Consider the following 15,801-nt stretch of genomic DNA (forward strand, 5'->3'; position numbering starts at 1 on the left):
TTTTAAACATTCGAATGTAATTCACGACAACAGACGAATTCAACACGGCTTATTTCAGAAACTCTACGTATCTTAAAAGGTAGATATCAAGATTTGGATTTTCTCGTCCGCTCACTCATTAAAAGCCTCATAAACACTTCATGCACTCTTTAAATGCCGAAATTTGCTTGCACTACATGCATTAGGTTTACGTACTTTCCTCTGATCTATTTTGTGATACAAGTATTCTCTTCATACGACCCGATTATTCAATAAGATGATATGGATTATTTATTGCCACATTTGGTATCTTCAATACATTAAACCTCGTAACATAATATTACTTCTATCATTTATAAAATCACTTACAAAGCGTCATGACTTAACAGCTGCACCTCTTTGTCACTAAACACGGACCAACAGGTTTATGGCTGACAAAAACTAAAATATAGCGGAAAAAACCTATGCAATAGTCTTGATTATAATGTTCAGTTTTTTTACCTCGTTTTACGAAATCCAGAAACACAATTAGGCTTTTCCAGTAAATTTACCCTAATTTCTATTTTTTTATTTGTTATGTGCGTAATGTTTTAATATTGTCCTTACTTAAGGTCTGCACCATACCTCAGTGTCTACTGCTCTAACGTATTTTTTTTTATTATTATTAGGCAGTTGCATTTTGCTGTCGTGGAAAAACAAATGCTTTAGTTTTCAATATGATAGGAAAAACAGAACTTTTGGATCGAACCAGGTGAGATGGATAGATTGTATAAGAATTTTAATCATTCATTAAATTTCTAGGATCCTGGTGGTCCGCCCAGTCCAGCAACCCAGAGGCCTGCGCCGCAGCATGGGCCCTGCGACCCAGTCCTCATTGCTGGTCGGAGTCCTCTCTGGACTGAATGGCCTCTCACTGCTCCAGATTTGGATTGTGAAGTTTCTCGATAGCGGGATGGAACTGGCATGGTCACAACATGTGAAAGGCAGCTATTTCTCCACAGTATGAGCACCCTGTAGAGTGAGGGGTACCAGTGGTAGAATTTAAGTAGTGTGACATAAGTGTCTCTCTGTATCCGGCGGAAGGTGTGTTCTTACGCTTTTTTTTAGCGTTTCGTGAGGTGTGGGGTATATCTCTCTAGCCTGTGTGTAGATGGGCAGTTGTGCGGTAAAGACGAGTATGGGCTGTGGGATATGCTCCCCTGCTTCGTCGTCTAAGCAGGAATCCTGGTGTAAGATAGCTCGGAGGTGCAGGTGGACGGCAGCATTTCATCTCATTAGTTCCGTGAGTCTCGGAAACCACATGGTTGAGGCTTGAGTTGGGGAATGTTCTGCTGAGTGTAAGGCATGATTGATGAATTAGTCTGCCATCACAGCAGTGAAAACGTTCGCAACGACTACTCAGCTGATTACCAGAATGCTCAGATGCATCCCTAACAAGCACCACAGCTTAAACGAAAAGGACGCAATTCGCCAGGTGCTAGCGTTCTTAGTGTCGCGATTAGTTTACGAGTCTGCATAAAACCAGAATCACTTGATCAGAAATGGCAAAGATAGAATCGCTAGTACGGATAGCCTACACAATGACACTGGGCCTCCCGAAGTCAGCATCAACATATGATCTTATGTCGCTCGGCATTCGCAACATCCTCCAAGAAATAGGGGAGGCGTAAAGACTGTCATAACTAAATCGCCTGGCCATCACTCGAATAGGCCATACCGTTCTGAGAAGATAGTCTTTAGACGGTCGACCAAAGGACGGAATTTCCTATATCGATCCGCAAGGACATCTACGTCTACCAAATAGCCAGAAACACGCATCCGACATATAATGCAGAGCGAAGATGCTCCAGACCTGGAAGTGTGCGTAAGAAATGACAAACCAAGGACACGCTCTACGCGAATAATCCAAGGGCGGATGACCATACCCTATGAAGAATCACGAGGGCAAATTGATGAATTGCACGACAGTGCGCACCTCACGCAAAGGAGGCAGCTACTGCGCTAACTCCATCTACCAAGACAGTTGGCAGTAATAATACTATAAACCATTTGAAAATTCCGCTTCAACAAGTGACTACTTTCAGTATGCACTTTTCGGGTGCCTATGAATTGCCGCGCCATCCAGAAACAGCCAATAATATCTTTTTGCTACTTCCATCATTGCCTCCTGAAAACCACTCTTTTAAAGGGGAAAGATCCTGCAACTCCCCTCCATATTCTTTTTTAAGTATTTGTCCATTTATCAACAATCTGAACCTTTTCAACTTAGGCACAGTAATGACCGCGGGCACCGCCATATTCGTAAGCACTAGAAATTTGAGCAATCAAAACTTTCGTATTTTTATATATGAGCCCTATGGGAACTTTCGCAACTGGTACTATTGAAGAGCTTTGAATTGAACAACATTGTAGTGGGTGCCTGCCGGCTCGTTTTTGTATATTCGCTTTTTTTTTGTAATAATCTAACCTACCTTTTTTCTACTGGGCCTTTTTCCTACGGGACACGACTTTCAGTCTGATTCTCATCAATTCCAAGCGAAAGAATAAACATACATAGAATTGTGTTTGAGCGCTACTGAAGATTCCGGTCGGAACCAGTTTATCCGAGATTCTTCCGTTGGTGTCATTCGACCTAGATTTTTTTTCCTCTGCTTCCCGCTCTTGGCGTGGTTTTGTTACCCTGCTGTGATTGTATGGGGGTGTAGCTCAGATTCTACTTCCTGCCGCGATAGCGAACGGCCGCAGAATCATGAGCTCCGTCGGAGCGGCGATAGCGGCCGTTGCTGGCCGCGGAAACAGGTTTAGCGCCGAAGAAGACAAGGACTACGAGATCGTTTTGCCTACCCTGCCCACCAGACGTGTTGTGTTAAACACGATGTTTTTGCACGGAGACGTGCGTATGAGGCCCTACAGGGTTGAGGACTTCAGGGATGCCCTCGCTAACGTCGGTGCGCTCCCCGACGTCGTGGCGTTGGGGGCGTACCAAATCAACCATGTGTGGGCGGTAACCATGAACAGCACGGAAGCCGCGAAGAAGCTGACCGCCTTATGGAGCTGGAAGTCAAGGGACGCCGCTGCCTCATATTCGACCCTGAAGACCAGCAGGTGAAGCTACGCCTGCACTGGATGCTACACGGTGTCCAAGACGAGGACATCCGGACTGCTTTCGCGGCGTTCGGAAACGTGACCGAGGTGACGCGGGAGCGTTGGCGCGTCGTTGGAATGAAGGAAAAGGGATCCACCACGAGAACAGTGCTGCTCAAGTTGAAGCCAGGTATGAAGGTGGACGACCTGCCCCACCAGCTTCGCGTCGCCGGCGAGTTGGCTCTCGTGGTGGTTCCCGGGCGGCCGATGCAGTGCCTGCGGTGTCACGGCGCAGGCCACGTTCGCCGTGACTGCAAGGTGCCCAGGTGCTCCAAGTGTAGGCGCTATGGACACGCGGACGAGGACTGCGTCCGCACCTACGCGTCAGCGACCGGGCTCGGTGCGAAGGACGACAACAGGGAGCTGATGGACGTCGCCGAGGCTGAGGAAGCAGCAAAGGGTGCCGACGTGCTGGACAAGGTTCCCGTGTCGCAGGGCACCTCGGTGACTCCGAGTGGCGACGCCCCCCTTGCCGATAAGCCACAGCTCGCGCCAGCTACGGTGAATTTGCCACAGCCAAGCGAGGAGACCTCAGCGGACGCGGAGAGCCTGCCGGCTCCCAAGGACGCAGAAGCAAAGGAAGTGAGCGAGGTTCACCGGCACAACTGCTGTGGTCGGACGACCACGGCCGCTACCCCCGGGAAAGGCCCACATGCCGACACCAGCACCGGCGACGACAAGGAGGCAACGCCCACTTCCGAGGAACCACCAGCAAAGGCGCCTCAAACAAGGAGGCCCACGTTGAAGCTTCGCCCAATCCTTGCGAGCGAGAGGCGGGCCGGCGACACGGCGCCTCTCGAGCACGGCCAGAAGCTCGAGGAGGACGGCGCCAGCAGCGACGGAGGCGTCTAGCCTTGTGCTAGGCGCGAGAGGTAAGCACCGTGCTTTCGGTCTCTTCTTCTTATTTAAAAAATGGCTCCTGCATCACCGTTGAAGGTCGCCACGCTAAATGTTAGAGGTCTGGCAGGAAAGAGAAAACAAGGCCAGGTGTACCGACTTTTAACGGAGCATGATATTGATGTATTAGCTGTGCAGGAGACGGAAGTTGACGGTGAGGAAGAGACCGAGAGCATGGTGCAACATTTCACACCTAGGTTTTTTGCTGTGGTTAGCCACGCTGTAGGCACATCGGCTGGCTGTGTTCTTTTTGTGAAGAAGTTGCCGGGGCTTGAAGTGCTTGGTCATTTTTCTTGTGAGTCGGGCCGGTGTGCACTTCTAGATTTTTCGCTGAATAGCACGGATTGGCGGATTGTCTGTCTCTACGCGCCTAATGTAGCAGATGAAAGGGCGCAGTTTTTCCAAGGCATCCAGCAGCGGCTCTGCACCGATAGACAACTGATCGTCCTAGGTGATTTTAATTGCGTCCTTAGTGCGCGAGACAAGACAAGCCGGCGGCCATACCGAGACGCAAGCACTGAAGTGCTATCGCGAATTTTTGAGGAGTGTAACCTCGAGGATGTGGCAGAGTGTCTCGAGGGAGCCCGCATCGTAAAGCTCACGCACTTCCAGGGTTCGAGCCATGCAAGGCTGGACCGCATTTATGCATCCCTCGACATCTTACCTGAATGCAATAGAAGTAGAGCCGGTATCGTTTTCAGACCATTGTTTAGTTAAATGTTCTTTTGGATGGGTAAAGAGAGGGAATTCTTTTTCGTGGGAAATGTGGAAATTCAATAATAAACTCTTGCAGGATGAACATTTTACCCGCATAGTAAAAGAAGAAATTGAAAAAATAAACCCAAGTAAAAATATGCACCTTTGGCAACAGTGGGAGCTGTGTAAAGAAACTATAAAAATTAAAGCAATAGAGAGGGCAACCTGTATACGGTTTGAGGAAAAACAGAAAGAGACGGAGTTTAGGACACTGCTCCGTACGTTGCTTAAACAGGAAGCTCGAGCGCCGGGGAAATGGATTGAAGATATACGGAAAACAAAGCAAAAACTAGAATTGATAGACGAAGATCGTTATCGAGGTGCGTTAGTGAGGGCAAGGGCAGAAGACACAGCTGCAGGGGAGGCGCCATCAAAACGAGCGCTGGGGTTCGAAAAAGCAAACGCTCAACGGAACCACATCGACCAAATAGATTGGGGCGGTATCTTGGCGGCGGACAACGACCACATCAAAGCAGCGTTCAACGCCCATTACCAAACCCTCTTCGCATCCCACACGGTAGACGCTATCACTTTTAAGAATAAGTTTCTGGCGACGATACCGCGTCTGGACGATGAAGTGAAAGAGAGATTAGAACTAAAGATAACTGAAACAGAAGTGGAGCACGCTATTGACAGTTTAAATGCCGGTAAATCGCCGGGACCGGATGGGTTCAGCGCGGGTTTTTACAAAGAATTTAAGTACGAAATCACACCTATTTTGAACGCAATTTATAACGATGCCTACACAGTAAATGCCCTGCCTCCGTCATAGGGGTCATCCCACACCGTACTCATTACTAAAACTGATGAAATAGACAAATTACGCCTGGTAACATCTTACAGACCCATAGCACTTACAAACGTTGAATATAAAATTTTTATGAAGGTTTTGGCCCGAAGGTTGCAAACGGTTATTAAGGATATAGTAGGACCACACCAAACGTGTGGGATAAAAGGGAGGTCAATAGTGACCAAAATTCAAAAGGCGCGAAGTGTCCTTAAGTGTTGTGATGACTGGGATGGTCGGGTCGCCATGCTTCAGATCGACCTCGAAAAAGCATTCGACTGCGTCGATCACGAAATTTTGTTTTCCCTTTTAGAACATGTGAATGTTGGTTCAGTTATATGTAAGGGTGTGGCCCTGGCGTACCGTAACTGCACGACGAGAGTGATTATTAATAAGAGTCTGGGAGCCCCCATTCGACTGCAGAGTTCGGTGCGACAGGGCTGTCCCCTCAGCCCTCTTTTGTTTTGCATTTATATTGAAACATTGTGCATGAAACTTATGAATAATGTCAACATTAGTGCGTTTAGGTTACAAGCAGCCGAAGTGAAGCTGCTCGCGTATGCAGACGACATCGTTATTTTTACGGTTGACCAGGAGAGTATCACCGAGGCTGTCAAATGTATCCGTGAGTTCTCTCAAGTTACCGGTAGCGGGGTGAACTGGGCCAAGTGCCTTGGGCTCTGGCATGGACAGTGGCCGTCGAAACCAGATCGCTTTGCCAATGTTACGTGGACAGACATACCGACCAAGTACTTGGGCGTCGAGCTGGATGCCTACCGCGAAAGCGAGCATTATTGGAAAGGGCAAATGACCGAACTACGGGAGAGAGCCGAGAAGTGGAAAGGCGCCAACATGTCGATTTTTGCCAGAGCTACTGTATGCAATCTTTTTTTTATCAGCAAACTTTGGTTCGCAATGCAAGCTTTGAGTTGTTCGCGCGTAAACGTACAGAAGTTACACAGGATTTTCGCCGTTTTTGATTGGGCAGGTAAATGGGAACGCTGCAGCAGGACGAATTTGTTCCGTCGGGTAAAAGACGGCGGTTTGGGACTCGGCCATCTGTTTTTACGGCAGGTGGTCAACCGGTTTTTGTTTTTTCGGGATGCTTCGGACCCTTTCTTACGCACCATCTGCCAAGTTAGGCTACGGCGCCTACTGCCGGAGTTTGTTGTCTCCACCGAAGAAGCTGCGGGTGGGATTTTGGTTACTACAGGGAGGTCGTCGCTAGTGTAAGATTTCTTTCAGTGCGTTTTTCTAATGAATATTTGTCCACTGTAAAACTAAAAAAGCTGTATCGCGATTTATGTGACATTGTTTTGCCACAACCCTTGTACAGAACCTTATACAGTGGAGGTCCGGGCAGAGATGTCTTGAAGAGAGTAAAGAAAATGCAGGTGTCGCCAGGAGCTAAGACATTTTTCTTTAAATTACACACCGGAACATTATCAGTAAAGAAGTTTTTGGAGGAAAGGGATTTTTTTTTTACCGTCGGGGGCGCACTGATTAATCTGCAAGCAGCCGGAAACCATAGACCATGTTTTTTTGCATTGTTGGGAAGGGGTTTATTTCTGGGATGTTTTGCAACGTACGATAAAGAAAGAATTTCCACTAGACTCCCACGGCATCCGGTATTTAAGCATTGATAATGAAGATGGCGTTCCGTATGATTTAATCATGCTCTTGGGCCTCCACTCTATATGGCGCTCCAGAATGGCGGGCTATCACTGCGACAGGGATGCTCGACCCGCTAGATTATACTTTCGAGAAAGTGTGAATTGGTTTATTGCCATACAGAAAGTGGCTGCTGAACCTCCCGAATGGCTCTCAAGGGTAGAGCCTTTGCTGTCGTTGCGGGAGTTTTAATGTACTGAGACGAAGCCAGCCTGACATTGGCTGATGATGACCTTCCAATATGTACTTTGTTTTGTGTTATTCGTGTTGTGTTCTTGTGAAATGGTATGAACCAAAGCCAGGAAATAAAGAAAAAAAAGGGGGTGTAGCTCAGATGGTAGAGCGCTCGCTTAGCATGCGAGAGGTACTGGGATCGATACCCAGCACCTCCACAGACATTTTTGTTTTTCATCGTCGGCTTCATGTATTTTGTTTGATACGGTGTTTCATATACGAAGTGTCAATACATACCACTACCCGACCCAATCTACTTCCTGCTATTGATGTGGTCTCGTTACCATGCTGAGTGGGTCTGGGGGTGTAGCTCAGATGGTAGAGCGCTCGCTTAGCATGCGAGAGGTACTGGGATCGATACCCAGCACCTCCACGAATCTTTTTTTCATCATCATCTGGCAAAAAGGTGTTCCCGTCATCCCAAGACTTACGAATTCACAGTATACTGATGTGTTCTACAACCATTAAAAAGAGAAAAGGCGTTGTGTATTTTATTTCATGTGCTGATTTATAGATAGATGGATTTATTGATAAGAAAAGGCACAGAGGTTGGCCCGAATAATTCAAATCCGGCCTGCTACTCTGTACTGGGGAAGGGGAAGGAGAGAAGAAAGAAGGTCATGATGGGTGACGATGTGGGAGAAGGTATATGAAATATATATACAGACAAAGCAGCTTGCTTTACAAACGTGAATCAAGTCCGCTGGCGCTCAAATAACGGCAAAGAGCGCGCACCGCCTGGATGCCCTTCCCCTTGTCCTGCCAAGCGCCCAGCAGCAGTTCCTCCGACAGAGGCCTCTTGGCTAAATGCTTCAAGGAAGCAGCTAGCACATTTCTTTCGTTCGCATACTCTGGGCACACCAATAATACATGGTCCACAGTCTCTGGGATGCCACAAGTTAAACATTCCGGTGAGTCCATCTGTCCAATTATATGTAAGTACTTGCGCGTGAAAGCCACGTTTAAACGAAGTCGATGTATCAAGCATGTCTGATGACGCGGAATATCACGCGGAACATTAAATTTAAATGTTCGATCAAGCCTTCTTAGACGGATGTGTCGGGCGTCTGGTTGAGCCCAGTAAGCTGCTGTAGCAATACTCATATAACTCTTTAGAAGACACGTCGTATCCGCTCTTGAAAAAGGCACAGCTGTTTGGAAGCCATTGATGAGAGCGCTTTTCGCTTCAACATCGGCCTGCTCATTCCCATGGAGGCCGCCGTGGGCAGGAATCCATTGAAACATTATCATGTGGCCTTGCAGCTGGGCAGATGTGATGAGCTCCGTAATGTTTAGTGCCAGGGACTGATAGGCAGTGTGGCGTAAGAAGTTTTCCAAAATTTGTAATGCAGTCTTCGAGTCCGTGAATATATTATATATAATATAATATATAATATAATATTATAATATATTATAATATATATATACATTATATTATATTATTATATATATTATATAATATATAATATATATATATATTAAAGTACATATAATTAAAATATATATATAATATATATGTTATATTATATATGATTTATATATGAAGCGTCAGTATAATACTGCCACCCTAAGTAGCACTAAGCGTTCTTTCTCCCCCGTCCAGTCCTCCTTTGTACTAATGATGTGACTTGTGAGGTTGCTTGACTATGACCGACCATCCAGCTCTATGCTTAAGTTTGTAGAATAAAGCATTTCTTTTACGCTTAATTATTGTTTCTAAGTAGGCTGTTAATGCAAGCATGCTATCAGTGGTTGTACAGGAAAGGAATAGAACGGTCAGCTGCAGCGGCTATTCTCCCCACTAAAGCAAAATTACCCTACGAGCTCTGAAAACAATATTCAACTAAAATACAAGACTTGTTACCAGCGTATGACACAATAGATATTTCCCGCTGATGCCATGCACCTTCGAGCTCGCTGTATATTTAGCAACGTTTATCCGAGTCACCAAGGGCATGTTCAGGATCTTCACTTTCATTTTGAAAGACAGGAAAATTTCCTCCCAAACAGGAGCGACTAAGAGCGCTACATGCGGTACTTGCCATTTACCTTTTGTCATCACTTGCACCATTACCATGGGTGTACTATCATAATTGCCGTTACGTTTACAGAACAAGCCGCACAACGAGCTATGACCGGCTTTACAACATTCACCACGACTGCAAGAGCAGAGTAGCGGGACACAGCTATAGACGTACACACAAAATTTTGGACAACGAAAGGCGGCATGGAAGCCACGAAAAAAACTGCACTCTTGAAACAACTTAAGTAACCATTTCTCGCGCTCGCTTGGGATCTCCCGTGAAATATGAGATTTTTCCCATCTATGTATAAACTCTTTAACAGATGGGAGTCAGTGCTTTCACTTTGTGTGATGGAGAATGAGGGATTATAAACACATAATTACCACTTGGACAAATTTGATGAGCGTTGGGGTTTGCAGCAAACATATAATTTAGAATTTGGAAGAGGCCGGAAACATGGTGCTTTCCTTTTAGGCCTGGCAAAGCGTTAGGCTCCTCCGTTTGCGCCTGTGCAACGTCTACCTTTCTGCGGTCGCGTTTTGTCGGCAGGTCTCCTTTTCGTCGCTACATTTGGCCGCGGCTTAGAAGAGTTTCGCTGTTCTTGAATTGCTTTTGCAAGCGGCTCCTCGTTGTGAGCAACAATCGTCTTGTCTCCGTCTCTCCCGCTCTGTGCATACTTGAGGTACTTACGTCAGGCAAGACGCATGGAAACGCTGGTGTTGTTGATTCCCGCTGCGTCGACGCTGTCCATTAATATCGACGGCTCGTCCAATGGATGCTTTCGGTTTCCCTTCGACGACTTCTCTGCAACTTCTCCACATTCCCAACGGCGCCTCTACTGTACACTTCGGACTTCCAGCCACCTCGTCATCTTATCTTGCAGACTGCAAAAACAAGAGTATCGAACCTGAACCGGAACCGAACCGAAAACACATATACACAACTTTTGAAAAACTTTTTTTCAGGGCTTTTCATTTTTGATCTTACACTTTCCGCAACCATGAGGCCAAACTACAACACCATATGGCAACACTGGGAAGAACCAATAAAAGCAAATGCTTCCCCTGTGGCCATGTGAATGGCCATTTTTGAAATTCTCCTTAGCAAAACAGTGCACAGGGTGACGGAACAGAATCACGAAGACACAAACACAGACCTCACTAGCAACTGAATAAATTTATTGCTTGCAGGCAAGACATACTGCATGCTGCTTCACTAAGAGACATGTACCAACCGGCCAGGTTACTTTCAGTGATGCATTTTGGAAAGGCTCTTGTGCCAATGGCACTTAGGATACACATTTAGGTGTCTGTTCCAAGGCGCAGCCATCACAATACCTATATTCTGATAGTGAGGCAAAAGTTCCGGCATTGCATAACTTTGACCTGCAGCTATATTAAGCATCGAGTATTTCATCAAGGTATCAAGGTATGAATGCAGTAAAGGTATGAAGCAGAGCAGCTTCCAATGTCGAGAGCATACCAGAGAAGAAAAAGAGGTTCATATTCTTGATGTGCAAGATTCGACACCTACTCCTTGCTGCCAAGTATACTAACCCGGATAGCACTTTTGGAGCCACATAGACGGTAGGCAGCACTAAATACAAGCAATGGTCACTCCAAATGCAGCAAGGTGCCAGTTAACACTTCACTTGGATGTTGGATGAATGCAGGGGCAGGTCTACAGCAGAGGTTGAAGGATAATAGGAAACGTGGCTTTTATCACTGTCAACAATGTCTAGAAGTTTTCACAATTAGGAATCTGTGTTCTTGTCACCCTGAAAGACGGATAGAAATTTAAATCAACACATGTGATCTGAGGAGGTGGCCACCAGTTACAAAGATACAGTTAAAGTTTCCTGTGGAAGCACGAACAAAGAAACAAAAGAAAGAGCTTGTGAGCAGAGTTGTATCCTCACAGCTGCTACTTTAATGGCGTCCAACATAAGATTGGTGATGTTATCAAAAGACACATGTGGGATTTCCTGGAGTATGTATAGCAGCGAGACTTACGTCAGAAAAACAGTTTACGTGGCAGTTTTTATCGGTCATATATCTAGACAGAGATCTTCCGTTTAGTAAGCTTGTTTCAGAGAGGGCCACAATCTGGACCACAGGTTTTTTTCAAGAATATTTTCAGTTCAGGTTTGTCCCAGCGCAGCTGCACTGCATTACAACTGGCAAATTTTGCTGATTTTGAGTTCTGCAAAGTTCACCAGGTCATATGCAGCCCAACAAGCATCGCTTTCAAAGTGCTAATTATTATATACAAGAATAGCACAGCTGTAGGGAATTAGTTAAGGTGCCAGGTAATATCGCTGGAGATATGAACACAGGGCTTCGAACAAAATATAAAGAAAGGAAGGACAGAGCTTCATTTCTGAGCTCCCTAATTTGCACGCCATAATCCCTCACAACGTCGAAAAAAGATGCTGACTGGGACACACACTAGGCCACAGCAGATTGTTTGCATGCCACTTATGACGTCTTGCAGTGGCCTGGTCCCTAGAACACGAACGTTTTTGCTATAGCAGTTTGAACTTGTTTGCACTTAGGGGACAGTAGAGACTGGATCAAATGCAGTTGGTCAAAAACATGGACATACTTTGCAGATGCAGAAAAACGTCCATCTTGAACACACAGGTCATGCACACGGTCGACACGGCACGGTTAGATTTTGGGACTGGCAGCAAGGAACTTTGAATGGTGTAGTCGCAGCCAGTAGGAGCAGCTGTCGAAACCAGCTGGATGATCACCACAGCTGGCATAAAGTCCATTTTCCAAGTTTTTAGGTCATGGATGAAACCACACAACGTGCAGCAATGATTCTTGGTACGAAACTTTGTCTAAGACATTTTGCATCTAAGGCAACGGGAAAGCATTTCAGCAAGCTCGATGGCTGCATGTTCTTTGAACCCGCAGTCAAAATTTCTGTGGCATATGCTGTTATGGCAGATGTCAGGACAACACAGTAGAACAGGGCACGAACCCTTTGTAGCAGTCAGTGAGCAAGGTCATTCTTCATGTATCATGTCACACCTTGATAACACATCTCCTCTAATGTGGCTTGCAGAAACCAGGCTTTCACTGTGATGTTGGCAATATGAGATGAGAAAAATGCGACTTGCTCTTCTGTACGAACATTCATATGCAAGCCCTTGCATTGAAAATCAGCTGCGAGTCGGTGCTGATCCCAGTACTAGTACTATGGGCTCATAAGGAACATGATGAAGCTTTGCCTTCTGAAAATGATGCCTTTCTCCGTTGGAAAACGTGTCACCGAAATCCGTGCCATTCATTGCTTCAGAATCTTATTGTCCACATTGCTATACCAGCCACTATCTTGTCACTTCTCGTATCGCTGAGTGATGTGGCCGCGCTGGATTGTTGGTCATTCTCATGGTCTGGCAGCTCGATGGACCCACGACCGATTCCTTAGCACTGGCCTCCTTTCGTTGTCACTGGCCCCTTAGAAATGTTCATGCTGGAGCAGCCATATCTTTCCCATATGGACAGCACCGCCTTGAAGATGTGGCCGTATTGTAAGTCTGCAAACAATACAATAAAATGGCAATTATTTATGGTTTAGCCATGTTTTTGCGTTCCTACTTTGCTATCTGAGACGAAAATCAGAAGGTGCACATTCCAAATAATATTTAGCGTGGTGTGGCGAATTTCATTTTCATTATCAACTGCGCTTGCCATGTGCGGGTTCAAGTCAGTGGGAAAAAAAAGAGCAGGGGGGGGGGGGGGTAAAAACACGTTTCATCCACTTTGTTGCGTCAGCAGACCTTGCGGCAAGGGACAGGGGAACGCGCGTGCTAGGGATGTACTCCGCGCAGTCCCCCCCCCCCCTCCTTTTTTTCCGATACTGCGGTCGGAGCCCAGGCAAGCCATGCTCTGAAAAAAAAATCGACACGCGTGCGCAAACTCTCTGACAAGCCACGCCATCGACAGTTGACCAATATTATATAATTCGAGAGGTTGTACGCAGCGCTCGACCGCAATTATAGTGAACGTTGCCTTAAAATTTCGTTGCCATTCCTCCTCATATTACCGCTCGAGCTCTCAAGTGTGCTTACGCACTCACGCGGCACGATCAGTTGACAGGCGAGGGAACAGTGAGCGGCTTTCAAGGGCGTTACTCGTAACGCTGACTCTCTGAGAAAGTATACAACAGCAGTTAAAACATTGGATCCTTGAGGGTGTATGAACTTCGACAGACTCGCTGACCAAAAACGTGGTTATTGGCACAAATTTCACTGCTCAGTCAGTCACGATACTTACGTCTTTGACCGTTTTTCGCAGAGCGCCTGGCATTGTTGGCACCGCGTTGCTGCGTAGCCGCCGTTGCTTGTAGCCTACGGATACATCAGCTACCAATGAATACTCCAAGGCGTCTGGAGTGAAGTGCGGCGAGCACACACGTCGATTCGGTTCTTTCTCAATGGCCAGAGCATCTAACCGCATTCTTTTTTGTTCATTATTGGAAGGAAATCTGTGGTATGACACTCCTCCAGCACCTTTGCTGCACGAGCAGCCTGGGACTGCGCACAGTTTCTTCATGACAGCACGAAATATAACCAGGCTTCACCGGCGAAAACCGATCGGTCTAGGCAGGACAGCCTACTAGGAAACGAAGAACCACCTACAACAAACCACGAGGTATAGTCAAACGTTAAACCACATGAGGCAAACACATGGCCAAACAGCAGATATATACCTTGGCAGCTACAGGAGCAGCTATTTCTACTAGAGGGACGCAAAATTCTTGGATTGGGGAAAATCGACAGAGCCTCTAGCGTTTTTTTTGTAACATTTTATTTGAAGTGCTTTGATCTAAAATAAATATGTTGGTTTTGTAAGTGTATTAGAAAACGCAAGAACATGACAGAGCGTATTATTATTCATGAGTTCATTTAGCCGTGAATTTATTGTTCGTCCAATTATCAAATCGGACCCAATGTCGTCATATCTTCTGCTAAAAAATGGCCACTGTGTGCCGGCATCATCAGTAGTCCGAACTCGCTTTCATGAACAAATTAAAATATTAAATACTGGATAATACACAAAACAACCACCGTTTATAGTGTCACTATAACTCAAACTACGTAAACAAAAGGCATAACAATGTGCTTAAAAATCGTTTCGGGGCTCCTTTTAGTCCAATTTCCGACAATTTCAGTCTAAAGTCTAAACGCTCATACAATTAGGTTTCAACGGTACTCAAGTTTCGGGTGCAACCAGTTTCACTGAGCTGCTTCAGTTGATGTCATTCGACCTAAATCTTTTACCCAATCTAATTCCCTCTCTAGACGTGATCTCGTTACCATGCCGAGAGTGTCTGGGGGTGTAGCTCAGATGGTAGAGCGCTCGCTTAGCATGCGAGAGGTACTGGGATCGATACCCAGCATCGATCCGTCACATCTCCGGCAATAGGCTGTTTTTCTGACTTCAAGACTTCGATCGCACTGTATACAGGTGTGTACTACTTCCACTGAAAATTAAAAAGCTGTCGTGTATTTAACTTCCTACGGTGGTTTATGTAAATAGTGCGTACATACACCGTCATCCCCCATAGCACAAAACGTTTATCCTCCGCAGTCCCGTTCTTTTTTGAACTAATTAAGTCATTTGTGAGGTTGCATGTTTATGACCAACCGACCAGCTCTATGCTTTCGTTCGCAGAATAAAACATTTCTTTCGACGCTGCACTGTTAATTGTAAAAAGGCTGTTACGGTAAGCGTGCTATCAATGGTTGTACAAGAAAGGGATAGAAATGACATTTGCAACGGTAATTCTCCCCACTATAGTAAAATGACCTGACAAGGTCTGAAAATGCTATGCAAGCAAATTATACGCTTTGATGCCAGCATATGACGCGGCTGATATGTTTCCGATGATGCCATGCGTTTTTGAACTCGCTGTCAATAAATCACTGTTAAGCTGAGTCAACAAGACCATGTTAAGGATCTCCGCTCTCATTTTGAAAGACACGCAAATTGCCTTCCGGATGCTGGCGCGACTACGAGCGCTATTTACGATACCTGCCTTTTACATTTGTCATTACATGTACTGATACTATGTGTGTATCATTATAATTGCGACTACTTTTACAAAATGAACCGCATTCTCCACAATCAGTACGACAATCACGGCCATCGCAGGAGCAGAGTGGGGAGACACAGCTACAGAGAGAAAGAGGAATATACGAATAGAAAGACAGAGTTTAACTAGGCGATGCCCAGCCGGCTACCCTGCTCGTACGGAAGAAAACAAAGGGAGAAAATGGAAACAAAGAGCAACAAG

General features: G+C 45.9%; 2 non-coding genes across 2 annotated transcripts; both read left to right on the forward strand.

Annotated features, from left to right (window-relative positions):
• Positions 1–7,553: 7,553 nt before the first annotated feature.
• Positions 7,554–7,626, forward strand: TRNAA-AGC (transfer RNA alanine (anticodon AGC)). The gene has a single exon. It is a non-coding gene; the product is annotated as a tRNA-Ala (tRNA).
• Positions 7,627–7,768: 142 nt separating this feature from the next.
• On the forward strand, positions 7,769–7,841 carry TRNAA-AGC (transfer RNA alanine (anticodon AGC)). Its single transcript has one exon. It is a non-coding gene; the product is annotated as a tRNA-Ala (tRNA).
• The last annotated feature ends 7,960 nt before the right edge of the window (positions 7,842–15,801 follow it).

Source organism: Amblyomma maculatum, chromosome 11, assembly GCF_055883805.1.
Source record: "Amblyomma maculatum isolate TAMU_Amacu chromosome 11, ASM5588380v1, whole genome shotgun sequence".
NCBI lineage: Eukaryota > Metazoa > Arthropoda > Arachnida > Ixodida > Ixodidae > Amblyomma > Amblyomma maculatum.